Source organism: Rhinopithecus roxellana, chromosome 10 (genome assembly GCF_007565055.1).
Source record: "Rhinopithecus roxellana isolate Shanxi Qingling chromosome 10, ASM756505v1, whole genome shotgun sequence".
Lineage (NCBI taxonomy): Eukaryota > Metazoa > Chordata > Mammalia > Primates > Cercopithecidae > Rhinopithecus > Rhinopithecus roxellana.
Genome location: NC_044558.1, coordinates 121,162,067 through 121,175,667, shown reverse-complemented (window position 1 = coordinate 121,175,667; position 13,601 = coordinate 121,162,067). Strand labels below are relative to the sequence as shown.

The window sequence follows — 13,601 nt, the reverse complement described above, 5'->3', positions numbered from 1 at the left end:
AACTCCTGGCCTCAAGGAATCCTCCTGCCTCAGCCTCTTGAGTCACTGGGATTACAGACATGAGCAGTTGTACCTGGCTACAATGCTTTTATTATTAGCTTCACTCTTTTAAACTGCTTTAAACTCTTATAGATAGAACAAGTTGTAAGCTTTCAGGTCTTGGGTCAGAGAAGAATGGGCCAAAGATGGCAGAATTAGGCAACTGATTCAATAATAAATACTTCCTGAACATCTTCCATGTCAGGCAACATGTAGGCACAGGGGATAAAACAAAATAGGAAAAGTTTTTCCTAAAAGGTTTTATCTTGTGATACCTCTGATAAAACCATGGTTCATTAAGCTTTCAACATTACCAAGGAAATACTGAGTGCTCTGGTACTTTCTAGGAATGCTCTGTTTCCAGAAAAATCCTCTCCCTGTTTCAGCTTCCTTAAGCACAAAGTAAGAATGCTACGGGACTCCTATACTTGTTCAGGTAGTAAAATAAAACTCACGACACTCTGAGAAACAAGATAAAAAAGTGGTATTTTTATTTTTTATTTTTTGAGACAGAGTCTCCCCCTGTCACCCAGGCTGGAGTACAGTGGCATGATCTTGGCTGACTGCAACCTCCACCTCCCGGGTTCAAGTGATTCTCCTGCTTCAGCCTCCCAAGTAGCTGGGATTACAGGCATGCGCTACTACACCTAGATAATTTTTTGTATTTTTAGTAGATATGGGGCTTCATCATGTTGGCTAGGCTGGTCTTTGACTCCTGACCTCAAATGATCCACCCACCTCAGACTCCCAAATTGCTGGGATTACAGGCATGAGCCACCATGCCTGGCCAAAAGTGGTATTTTAAAATACAGAATTTTGTGCTAAACCAAATGCCATCTTATGCTACAATATAAGCTAAATACAGAGTATGGAAATCCTGCAGATCAAATTATTTAGTTCCTATGACTCAAGGACATATCTAAATAAATAATGAAATGCATTTGTCTTTAAACACACACACACACACACACACACATCAAAAACAAATTATCAAATTTCTTCAACAAATAAATGACTTTTAAAACGGTGAGAGGTGGGAGACTGAGGTGGGAGGGAGGATGGTGTAAGCCTGGGAGGCAGAGGTTGCAGTGAACAGAGATCGCACCATTGCACACCAGCCTGGATGACAGGGCCAGATCTTGTCTCAAAAGAAAAAAAAAAAAAAAAAAAAGAGGCAAGAGGGTGGGGTAAGACTAAAGGGACCTATCACCCAATGCAACGTATGGACCTTGTTTTCGATCCTACTTGGAACAACTGTAAGAAGGCATTTTCGAGAATTTAAGGAAGCCCAAACACAGACTACGTATTAGATTATTAGGAAATTATTATTAATTTTGTTAGATGAGATAATTATATTGGGGTTATCATTATTTATTTATTTAGAAACAGGGTCTCGTTCTGTCACCCATGCAGTGGTGTGCATGGCTCACTGCAGCCTCAAACTCCTGGGCTCAAGGGATCCTCCCACCTCAGCCTCCTGTGTAGCTGGTACTACAGGTATGTGCCACTATGTCCGGCTAATTGTTCTTTATTTTAGGGACAGGGTCTCACTATGTTGCCCAGGCTGGTCTCCAACCCCCGGGCTCATGTGATCCTCCCACCTCGGCCTCCCAAAGCACTGAGATTATAGGTGTAAGCCACTGTGCCTGGCCAGTGTTATCCTGGAAAAGGAAAAAAAAAAAAAAAAGAGTTCTTAGTCTGTTTTGTGTTGCTATAACAGAATACTTGACACTGCGTCTTTTATAAAGAAAGAAGCTTACTTAGCTCATAGTTCTGCAGGCTGGGAAGTTCAAGAGCATGCCACTGGCTTCTGGTAAGGGCTCTGCTGCCTAGATATAATATGGTAGAAGGTCAAAAGGGGAGTGGTTATGTGCAAAGGGGCCAAGCACTAAGAATGTCCTTACTTTATAACCTGCTCTTTCAGGAACTAATCAGTTCCCAAGAGAACTAATTCAGTTTTGAGAGAGCAAAAACTCACTCACTATTGTGAGAATGGCACCAAGCCATCCATGAAAGTGAAGCCTCGTGACCTAAATGCTTCCCATTATGTCCTACCTCTTAAAGGTTCTACCTCCCAACATCGTTGCATGGCAATTAAATTTCAACATGAGTTTTGGCAGGGACAAACCACACCTAAATCACAGCAAGTACTTGTCTGTTAGAGATACATACTGATACATTTACAGGTGAAATCAGGTAATGTCTGATATTTGCTATTTATTTATTTGTTTATTTATTTATTTATAACAGGACAAATGGGAGTCATATGGTATTTGCTTTAAAATACACCAAGAAAAAAGATGGGAGAGGGGGAGAGGAATAGATGAGACAGTTTGGTAAAATGTTAACAGCTGCTGAAGCTGAAGCTGAGTGATGGGTAAATGGAACTTTTTTCTTTTTTCTTCTTTTTTTGAGATGGTGTCTTACTCTGTCACCCAGGTTGGAGTGCAGTAGCGCTATCTCTGCTCATGGCAACCTCCAAGCGATCCTCCTATCTCTGTCTTCCAAGTAGCTGGGACCACGGGTATGCACCACCACCCCCAGTTCACTTTTTGTATTTTTGGTAGGGACGGGGTTTCACCAGGTTGCCCAGGCTGGTCTGGAACTCCTGAGCTCAAGTGCTGGAATTACAGGCATAAGCCACCAGGGCTGGCCATGGAGTTTTCGTTGTAGTATTCTCCCCCTTAAAATACAATTTTAAGGTCTATAATAAAAGTCTTTTAAAAATCAGATGCTAGGTTTTCCTAAAGTCTGGTATAAAAGGCTTAAGAAAATACTATGGAACAAAAATGTAAACTCGAAAATATTCAACTTATTATTATAATCTGGGGAAAAAAATCATTTTATTGATTTTTCATTTTTTTTATTTTTTGGTGAGATGGAGTTTCGTTCTTGTGGCCTAGGCTGGAGCATAGTGGCGCCATCTCGGCTCATTGCAACCTCCCCCTCCCAGGTTCAAGTGATTCTCCTGCCTTAGCCTCCCAAGTAGCTGGGATTACAGGACTCAGCCACCACGCCCAGCTGACTTTTGTATTTTTAGTAGACACAGGGTTTCACCAGGTTGGCCAGGCTGGTCTCGAACTCCTGACCTCAGGTGATCCACCTGCCTCAGCCTCCCAAAGTGTTGAGATTAGAGGCGTGAGCCATCACGCCCGGCCCATTTAGATTTTAGATTTTAAAACACCGCACACGTAGTCCCAGCTACTGAGGATGCCTGCTTGAGCTCAGGAGTTTGAGGCTGTAGGGCATATGATCATACCTGTGAATAGCCACCGCACTCCAGCCTAGGCAACATAGCAAAATCCTGTCTCTAAAAAAGAAAACAAAATAAAACAAAATAAAAACCAGAAAAAAACCCATTAGAGTCTTCCAAACTTCCATCTAATAGTCTCAGGTGATTTTATTTCTATTTTTTCTTTTTTAGAGACAGGGTCTCACTATGTTGCCCAGGCTGATCTTGAACTCCTGGCCTCAAGCGATCCTCTCACCTTGGCCTCCCAAAGTGCTGGGATTACAGGTGTGAGTCACCACGTCCAGCTCAAACTTTCATCTAGTAGTGGTACTTCCATAGCAGTGGTACTTTTAACCTCTATTGAAAGAGAAAATGACAAAAAGCAAAAATTAATATAGTTAAGATCTAAAATAAATTTGAGTTAATCGCATGTGTATCAACTAGTATAACTTGTACACATGCCATTTTATGTATTTATTTTAAAAATTCAGAAAATGATGAGCAAGTATTTGGACTTGTAAACTTCCTGCAACAATGTCTATGCTTTTTAATATTTTCGCCAAGGTCAACAAATATCAAAGGTATCCTCTAGCAATGTGATTTCAAGTTGCTAGTCTCAGTGAAGGCACAAATAAGTGTCTACTTACTTGTCAATCTGAATTATTCACATTGTCTTTCCACAAGCTAATATAAAGTTCACAGAATAAACTATTCTCAATTATGTGATTTTTTTGAGCCATGTTTTAAAATCACCATTAAACAAGACAGTTAAAAACAAAAAGTAGAAACAAAAAGACTACTATGTTCTGATAAAGCAGCGGTTCTCAAAGTAGATCATCACTGCACAACTCCCCCTCCCCACATCTGGCAATTTCTGGAGACATTTTTCATTGTTAAAACTGAGGGGTGTGCTAGGAAGGGTAGCTCAAACCTATAATCCCAGGACTTTGGGAGGCCAAGGCAGGAGGAATTGCTTGAGGCCAAGCATCTGAGACTATCCTAGGCAATATAAAGCAAGACCTTGTCTCTACTAAAAATAAAAAAATTAGCCAGAAATGGTGGTGTGCGCCTGTGGTCCCAGCTACTTGGGAGGCTGAAAGTGAAGGACTGCTTGAGCGTGGAGGTCAAGGCCGCAGTAAGCCATTTAAAACTCATCTCAAAACAAACTAACAAAACCTGTCGGCAAGGCGTGGTGGCTCACACCTGTAATCCCAGCACTCTGGGAGGCCAAGATGGGTGGGTCACTTGAGGTCACAAGTTTGAGACCAGCCTGGCCAACATGGTGAAACCTCGTCTCTACTAAAAAAAAAAAAATACAAAAATTAGCCAGGCATGGTGGTGCACATCTGTAGTCCCAACGACTTGGGAGGCCTGAGGCAGGAGAATCGTTTGAACCCGGGAGGCGGAGGCTGCAGCCAAGATAGTGCCACGGCACTCCAGCCTGGGCAACAGAGCGAGACTCCATCTTAAAAAAACAAACCCCCAAACCCCCAAAAAACTGTGGGGTGGATGTCAGCAGTGCTACTAGTATCTAGTGCATAGAGATCGGAATGCTGCTCAACATCCTATATTGCACAGGACAACCCTCCCAAAGAGTTATCTGGCCCAAAGTGTTAATAGTTCTAAAGCTGAGAACCTGTTTTCAAGTATTTCGAGTTCAATCAGAGATTGAAAAAAATCACAAAAAAATAAGTAGCCTAGCAGCTGCTTTCATTATTTGCTTTTTATTTTGGGATGATGACTGATATGAAAAGCAGTGACCAAAATGGAAAATTGGTTGTTTTTCATGACTTGCAATGCTCAACAGCCTGTTGCAAAAACTCAACAAGCTTTCTAAGAGTAAAATGAGCTACCTTCAAAATAACTGCATTAGAATTTGTGCACTGAAATTTTAATCAGCTACTAATATAAAACCAAAATATTATAGCACTTCGTTACACTTAAAGAAGTATTGTGATGATCAATATGAACCTTTAAATAGGCTGAGAAATATTATTATAGCATTAAAAATATCTGAAGAAAATAATTTTCTATATAACATCGTTTTACTCCAGTAGAGCCTTAAATTTTAAAAACTTTAAGAATAGCTGAGCTAAGCTGTTGAGAGATTATTTCTACATAAACTTCATGCTCATCTAACTGAAATTCAGTCTTCCAAAAAAAAAATTTCCTTCTTTAAAAAATTCTGTTGGGGTGTCAACATAAGAAAAGAAGTGCAAATCTGACCACTGGGCCACAGATATTAACTAGGAAAGTTAGATATCTCAATAAACCTAGCGTCTTCCACAAATGGCACTTTACTGAATGGTTTCTTTTGGATATTGACACACTATTAATATCAATACTACAGGTCCACAATCCAGCACCTCTACTGGGCTAAGAACAGTCAATGATTGTCTATCTTACAACTCAGTAGTCGTTGCAATGTTTCTGTTTTTCTTCTCTTTCTTTCCTTTCTTTCCCTTCTCTTGCTTGCTTGCTAAGAACAGTCAATCTTTGTCTGTCTTCCAGCTCAGTAGTCATTGTTGCAATGTTTCTTTCTGTTTTTCTTCTGTGTCACTTCTTTCTTCATCTCTCTCTTTCCTTCCTTTCTTTTTCTTTTCTTTCTTTTTTTTCTTTTTTTTTTTTTTTTTTTGAGACGGAGTCTGGCTCTGTCGCCCAGGCTGGAGTGCAGTGGCCGGATCTCAGCTCACTGCAAGCTCCGCCTCCCAGGTTCACGCCATTCTCCTGCCTCAGCCTCCCGAGTAGCTGGGACTACAGGCGCCTGCCACCTCGCCTGGCTAATTTTTTGTATTTTTTTAGTAGAGACGGGGTTTCACCATGTTAGCCAGGATGGTCTCGATCTCCTGACCTCGTGATCCGCCCGTCTCGGCCTCCCAAAGTGCTGGGATTACAGGCTTGAGCCACCGCGCCCGGCCTTCTTTTCTTTCTTTTCTGCTAAGAACAGCCCATGATTGTCTATCTTCCAAGTCAGTAGTCATTGTTGTAATGTTTCCTTCCTTCCTTCCTTCCTTCCTTCCTTCCTTCCTTCCTTCCTTCCTTCCTTCCTTCCTTCCTTCCTTCCTTCCTTCCTTCCTTCCTCCCTCCCTCCCTCCCTCCCTCCCTCCCTTCCTTCCTTTTTTCCCTCCTTTATTCCTTCCCTCCCTCCTTCCCTTCCCTCCTCCTCCTCCTCCTCCTCCTCCTCCTCCTCCTCCTCCTCCTCCTCCTCTCTCTCTCTTTCTCCCTCTGTTGCTCACGCTGGAGTGCAGTGGCACAATCTCGGCTCACTGCAGCCTCCACCTCCCAGGTTCAAGTGATTCTCCTACCTCGGCTTCCCAAGTAGCTGGGATTAAAGGCATGCGCCACCACACTTGGCTCATTTTTGTATTTTTAGTAGAGATGGTGTTTCATCATGTTGGCCAGGCTGGTCTCAAACTCCTGACCTCAAGTGATCTGCACTCCTTGGCCTCCTAAAGTGCTGGGATTACAGGCATGAGCTACCGCGCCGGGCCCTATGTCACTTATTCTGTGTGTCTGAACCCTCCAAGCTCTTCACACTAGCCCTGATGCACCCTTGAGACTCTCTCCTACCCTTTATCAGAAGAGCTGATCTCAGGGCCATATACCCTTTCAGAAAAGCAATTTGTAGTCTGCACTAACTACTGGCCAAATTCTGATTCTGGTCCCTCACACTATCTGTTCTTTCTTGCAGATGGCAATGACTGAGTGCTAACAGCATTCCAGTGTAAAGATCATCTAGATAGAAAAGGGATAATCATCATTTACTCCTTTATCACTAGCCAAATACTTATTGAGTGCCTACTCTGTGTCAGGCACTAGTTACTTGGGTAGTTCTCTCCCATTAACTTCTCTCTGGGGATATACAAGAAAAGTTAACTTATTTCATCTGTAAAAGGACACTAAGCTCAACTACTCAACCTGGGTTTGTTTGTTTTTTACTGCCTTGCTGCTTTTATACGAAAAATTTAAACAATACAAAAAGATATAAAATGAGAAATAACTTTGTTTTTCCTACCCTAGTCCCCTAGTCTCTCACCCAAAAGGTAATAAATATTTAGCTCATGAATCCTTCCCCCCAAATTTAGTATCCACTTACATATGTATGAATAGCCTTCAAACTTTCTATACAAATGGAAATATACTATATACTTTTCTCTGAACTTGGTTTCATTGAATGTATTTTAGAGACTTTTCCATATTAGGACATATATTGTACCTTATTCCTTTTCAGTGTCCTTATAGCATTTAAATTCCATGAATCTATCATGATTTATTTATCCAGTCTCTTATTGTTGGATAACTTGGACTACAAGAGGTATAGAAAAATGAAAACATTTAATAAATGTGTTTAAGTATTAAAATCAAAATAACTTCATTACTGATTGAAAATGGTTGGCAATGGAGGGATCAAGATTAAGATTGCTGATTTGAAGAATCAGGTGGTGCTATTTAATGAAATATGAAACAGTGGCACAGCAACAAATCTGAGGAGGAAGGTGATGTATTAGAAGTGCCTATGAGATAGTCAAATGTGAATGGTGTAGACCTAAAATGTCTGGAGGTCAGGAAAGTAGCCTACTGAATGTATAGATTCAAGTTTTTAGCATATAAATATGGTGGCAAACTCATATGACATACCAGTATAGAAACGTATGTAGTCTGTAAGATCAACTAGAGATAATGGTATGAGAAGATAGGAGGGCCCTAACAGAGTTACTATACATATTTTAGAAAACAGTAGAGCCAATTGACAAATGGGATCTAATTAAACTAAAGAGCTTTTGCACAGCAAAAGAAACTACCATCAGAGTGAACAGGCAACCTACAGAATGGGAGAAAATTTTTGCAACCTACTCATCTGACAAAGGGCTAATATCCAGAATCTACAAAGAACTCAAACAAATATACAAGAAAAAAACAAACAACCCCATCAAAAAGTGGGCAAAGGATATGAACAGACATTTCTCAAAAGAAGACATTCATACAGCCAACAGACACATGAAAAAATGCTCATCATCACTCGCCATCAGAGAAATGCAAATCAAAACCACAATGAGATATCATCTCACACCAGTTAGAACGGCAATCATTAAGAAGTCAGGAAACAACAGGTGTTGGAGAGGATGTGGAGAAATAGAAACACTTTTACACTGTTGGTGGGATTGTAAACTAGTTCAACCATTATGGAAAACAGTATGGCGATTCCTCAAGGATCTAGAACTAGATGTACCATATGACCCAGCCATCCCACTACTGGGTATATACCCAAAGGATTATAAATTATTCTACTACAAAGACACATGCACACGTATGTTTATTGCGGCACTATTCACAATAGCAAAGACTTGGAATCAACCCAAATGTCCATCTGTGACAGACTGGATTAAGAAAATGTGGCACATATACACCATGGAATACTATGCAGCCATAAAAAAGGATGAGTTTGCGTCCTTTGTAGGGACATGGATGCAGCTGGAAACCATCATTCTTAGCAAACTATCACAAGAAGAGAAAACCAAACACCGCATGTTCTCACTCATAGGTGGGAACTGAACAATGAGATCACTTGGACTCGGGAAGGGGAACATCACACACTGGGGCCTATCATGGGGAGGGGGGAGGAGGGAGGGATTGCATTGGGGAGTTATACATGATATAAATGATGAATTGATGGGTGCAGCACACCAACATGGCATAAGTATACATATGTAACAAACCTGCACATTATGCACATGTACCCTAGAACTTAAAGTATAATTAAAAAAAAAAAAAAAAAAAAAGAAAACAGTAGAGCCAAGCCTGAAAAACAATGTAGTAACACTAAAAATAGTTAACATTCGCTGAGGTGCTTATTTAGTAGGCATTGAGTTAAGCACGTTTTATAATTCCTCATTTAATTCTAACAACTCTATAAAGAGGTATTTTTATTATTACTCTCGTTTTACAGATGAGGAAACTGAGTCATAAAGAGGTATAACTTGCTTAAAGTCACCATCAGAACATAAACCCAGTTGGTCTGATTCCAAAGCCCATACTTTCAAACTATAATATAAAATTGTCTCTTTGAGAAAAATTGAGATGTAAAAGAAACCACCTCTCTCAAGTTCACCATATATATCATATGTTATATTCTATAAGGTTCAAAATGCTGAACCCTGCAAGGTATAATTTTTAATTCAATCATATTTTTGTCTCTCTTCAAGCTAACTTCATCTTAAATTGTCCCCTTCCATTGGTGGCTTTAAGTTTCATAGAAGCTACAGAATCTGGGAACATACCAATATAGACTTTTTTCTCATGAGAATATTTTGGAAAATGCTCATATAAAATTGGTGTTATTATGATCTACAGGCTCCATGATTTTTATTCATCCTTCAGAGAGTGCTCTATATTTATTAGCCTAAGGCTAATATAAAGTAGCAAATGGGAAGAAGTCAAGAAATTTTAAGGTATAAATTCAGAGAAGAGAAATAATCAAGAGGCAATGGATTACCAATTTAGAAATTTAGTTTCCAAGGGAAATAGAGCCATAGCAGGCACCAACATGAACAAGATAATGAAAACAAAACAAAACAAAATAATATTCCAGTGCTGTGTTTTCCCAAGGCTATGGGGCTATAAGTGGTGACTGTTTGATAATGGCCCTTGATCTTTTCCCACTGCCCATTTCTGAGTTTACAGCAAGTTTAACCTCTGGTTTGGTGATGTCAGTGGAGGCTGATAATTCTGCTTGATACTACCCAGATGCACAATCTTCTCACAGGAGGACGATCAGTGTAGTTCCTATCTGGTTGGTTGATTTATTTTCCACCCATCTCCCCACAAACAACAGCAGTACTAAACATTTATTGAGTACCCAGACAGGGCCAGGAATTAATCTAAGTTTTTTTGTTTTTTGTTTTTTTTTGTATATACAAGCCTGTCTCATCTTTGCAATAACCTTATGAGGCATGGCTCATTTTAGATATGAGGAAACTAAGGCACAGAGAAACCAAGGGAACTTGCTCAAAGTCACAAGGACAGATAGTAGTAAATAACAGAAGAGGGATTTTTCTGAGTCGGAAAACCCTGATAGATTCAGTGCTGTTATCTACCCCATCATATTGCAAATAATTTTGAGTAAAGAAGTTCATTAATTTGGTCTAATGTAGTACTGTGTATAGTTGTTTGTTTTATTTAACTAGAAACTAAACTTGTAATTTTAAATCTATTTAGCAGATTAAGTTAGAAAACTCAAAATAGGCTAGCATTATTCTCCTGATAATATCTACATTTATTCCCAATCCTTATTTTTGCTTCAGATGAGCTATAGCTCACATGTAAGAATTCGGTAAGAGCCGGGCACTATGGCTGATGCCTGTAATCCCAGCACTTTGGGGGATCAACGTGGACGGATCACGTGAAGTCAGGAGTTTGAGATCAGCCTGTCCAACGTAGTGAAAGTCCCTCTCTACTGAAAATACAAAAATTAGCTGGGCATGGTGGCGGGAGACTATAATGTGGGTTTACTGTAATACCAGCTATTCGAGAGGCTGAAACAGGAGAATCACCTGAACCCAGGAGGCGGAGGGTGCAGTGAGCCAAAATCATGACACTGCACTCCAGCCTGGGCAACAGAGACCCCCTCTCAAAAAAAAAAAAAAAGAAAAAAAAGAAAATTCAGTAAGAGCATTTGCCTCACGTTACACAAGGTTAGAAATTGGCTGCAAAGATTCTTGGGGGCTACAGAAACAATGGTACTCTAGTCTTAAAAATTACTTTCAAAACTAGCTTAATGGGTTTCAAAAACAACTCATTGAAAATGGAGGCCCGGTGCGGTGTCTCTCGTCTGCAGCACTTTGGGAGGCCGAGGCGGGCGAATCAGCTGGGGTTATGAGTTCGAGACCAGCCTGACCAACATGGAGAAACCCCGTCTCCACTAAAAAAAAAAAAAAAAACAGAAAATTAGCCAGGCGTGGTGGCGCATGCCTGTAATCCCTGCTACTCGGGAGGCTGAGGTAGGAGAATCGTTTGAACCCGGGAGGCGGAGGTTGCCGTGAGCCCAGATGGCGCCATTACACTCCAGCCTGGGCAACAGGAGCGAAACTCTGTCTCAAAAAAAAAAAAAAAAAAAAAAAAAAGGAGACAATGGATAGAAAATTCAGCCAACATGATGCAACAGCTTTTTAATTTACAATAAGCCCACATAAACCAGTAAGAAGAATATTTTTTTAAATTGTATAAATGGGTAAAGGAGGCCGGGCGCGGTGGCTCAAGCCTGTAATCCCAGCACTTTGGGAGGCCGAGACGGGCGGATCACGAGGTCAGGAGATCGAGACCATCCTGGCTAACACGGTGAAACCCCGTCTCTACTAAAAAATACAAAAAAACTAGCCGGGCGAGGTGGCGGGCGCCTGTAGTCCCAGCTACTCGGAAGGCTGAGGCAGGAGAATGGCGTAAACCCGGGAGGCGGAGCTTGCAGTGAGCTGAGATCCGGCCACTACACTCCAGCCTGGGCTACAGAGCGAGACTCGGTCTCAAAAAAAAAAAAAAAAAAAAAATGGGTAAAGGATATAAAGAAGCAGTTCAAAGAAAAAAATACAAATGGGTCAATATAACTGAAAACATATTAAACTTCACCTTTGAAGAAATGCAAATTGAAACAAAGATATAATTTTTACCTATTAGTTGGCAATAATTAAGAAGTCTGAGAATACTCAGTTTTGGCAACATGGGAATACAGACACATCATACACTATTAGTGGGAGTATAGGTATAAAAATGTAAATGCAAATATCCGTTGACCTAGCAATTTTACCACTAAGCTTCCAGTCTATGAATATAATTTAAAAAGCATGTCAAATATACATACAAGAATATTGACTATTACTAGCCATTTAAAAACCCTGTTTATGTTTTAATAAACCCACAAAATGGAATAACACATTTATGTATGTTACATATGTATACACACATATATATATACACACACATACACATATAGATGAATGTAGTTACGCTGAGAATAATCTGAAAGAAAATACACCAACATTGGCCAGGCACAGTGGCTCACGCCTGTAATCTCAGCACTTTGGGAGGCTCAGGTGGGGGGATCACCTGAGGCCAGGAGTTTGAGACCAGCCTGGCTAACATGGTGAAACCCTGTGTCTACTAAAAATACAAAAAAATTAGCCAGGCATGGTGGCACATGCCTGTAGTCCTAGCTACTCGGGAGGCTGAGGTGGGAGAATCACTTTAACCTGGGAGTCGGAGGTTGCAGTGAGCCAAGATTGCGCCTTTGCACGCCAGCCTTGGCGAGAGAGTGAGACTGTCTCAAAAAAATAAAAAATAAAAATAAAAAATAATTAAAAAAAGAAAATATACCAAAGTGATTACAGTGGTACTTCTGGGGAGAAAGGTGAACTTGCAGAGGAAAAGGGGGCTTAAGGGAGAGCTGATCCTTTCCCTGTATTATGTGAATTTTTTACAATGAGAACATATTCATGTGTTATGTGTGTGGAAAAAGGTAGTTAAGGTCTGCTAAGAAAAAAAGAAAAGAAAAGAAAAAAAGAAGGTACCCAATTACATGTGAGTTTAGTAAATGAATAGAATGAGCCAATACACTTTTTCATATAAAAACTAACGATGGGGTGGGTGTAGTGGCTCACCCCCATAATCCCAGCACTTTGGGAGGTCAAGCCATGTAGATCACTTGAGCCAAGGAATTTGAGACCAGTCTGAGCAATATGGCGAAAACCTGTCTCTACAAAAAATACAAAAATTAGCCGAACATGGTGGTACACACCTGTGCTCTTAGCAACTCAGGAGGCTGAGGCAGGAGGACCGCTTGAGCTTGGGAAGTAGAGGATGCAGTGAGCTCAGATTGTGCCACTGCACCCCAGCCTGGACGACAGAGTGAGACTCTGTGTCAAAAAACCCAAAAAATAAAACAAACGAACAAAAAAACCCAAACCAAACCAACCCCAAAACTAATGCTCTACTTCAACAATTACACATTCCTTTATTTAAAATGTCAGTACGATATCTAAACCACATTATCAGGTTTGGCAAAATGCTAACTATTGTCAGACGTCAGATGTTATTTGGGCCACGCAGTCCATATTAAATACAAAAAGCAACAAGAAAACACAGGCACACTAGCTACTAACAGAGAAGGGAGTATAAGGCACAAAGCATTGGCACAAAAGCCCGAAATTGTGTAATGTTTGAGAAGGAACTTTGTTAACACAGACTTCACACCTATATGAATCTGTGCTTATTCTGGTTCAAAGGATCAAAAACCTTTGATTTCCATTCCCAAGTTACAGAATTCACCAAGTTATATGTAACT

The 13,601-nt window shown here is 40.4% G+C and overlaps 1 protein-coding gene across 22 annotated transcripts in view; it reads right to left on the bottom strand.

Annotated features, from left to right (window-relative positions):
- VEZT (vezatin, adherens junctions transmembrane protein) overlaps positions 1-13,601 on the bottom strand; it is an 83,976-nt gene that overhangs the window by 56,116 nt on the left and 14,259 nt on the right. For 3 of the 22 annotated variants that reach the window (XM_030938619.1, XM_030938630.1, XM_030938631.1), the window contains exons 2-3: positions 3,528-3,628; positions 1,800-1,868 (exon numbers count right to left, since the gene is read on the bottom strand). The exons of 17 other annotated variants lie outside the window; for them this stretch is intronic. The gene's annotated coding sequence lies outside the window, so the exon portion shown is untranslated. The remainder of the gene's footprint in view (positions 1-1,799; positions 1,869-3,527; positions 3,629-13,601) is intronic. 2 more of the 22 variants (XM_030938625.1, XM_030938621.1) reach the window with 1 other exon arrangement.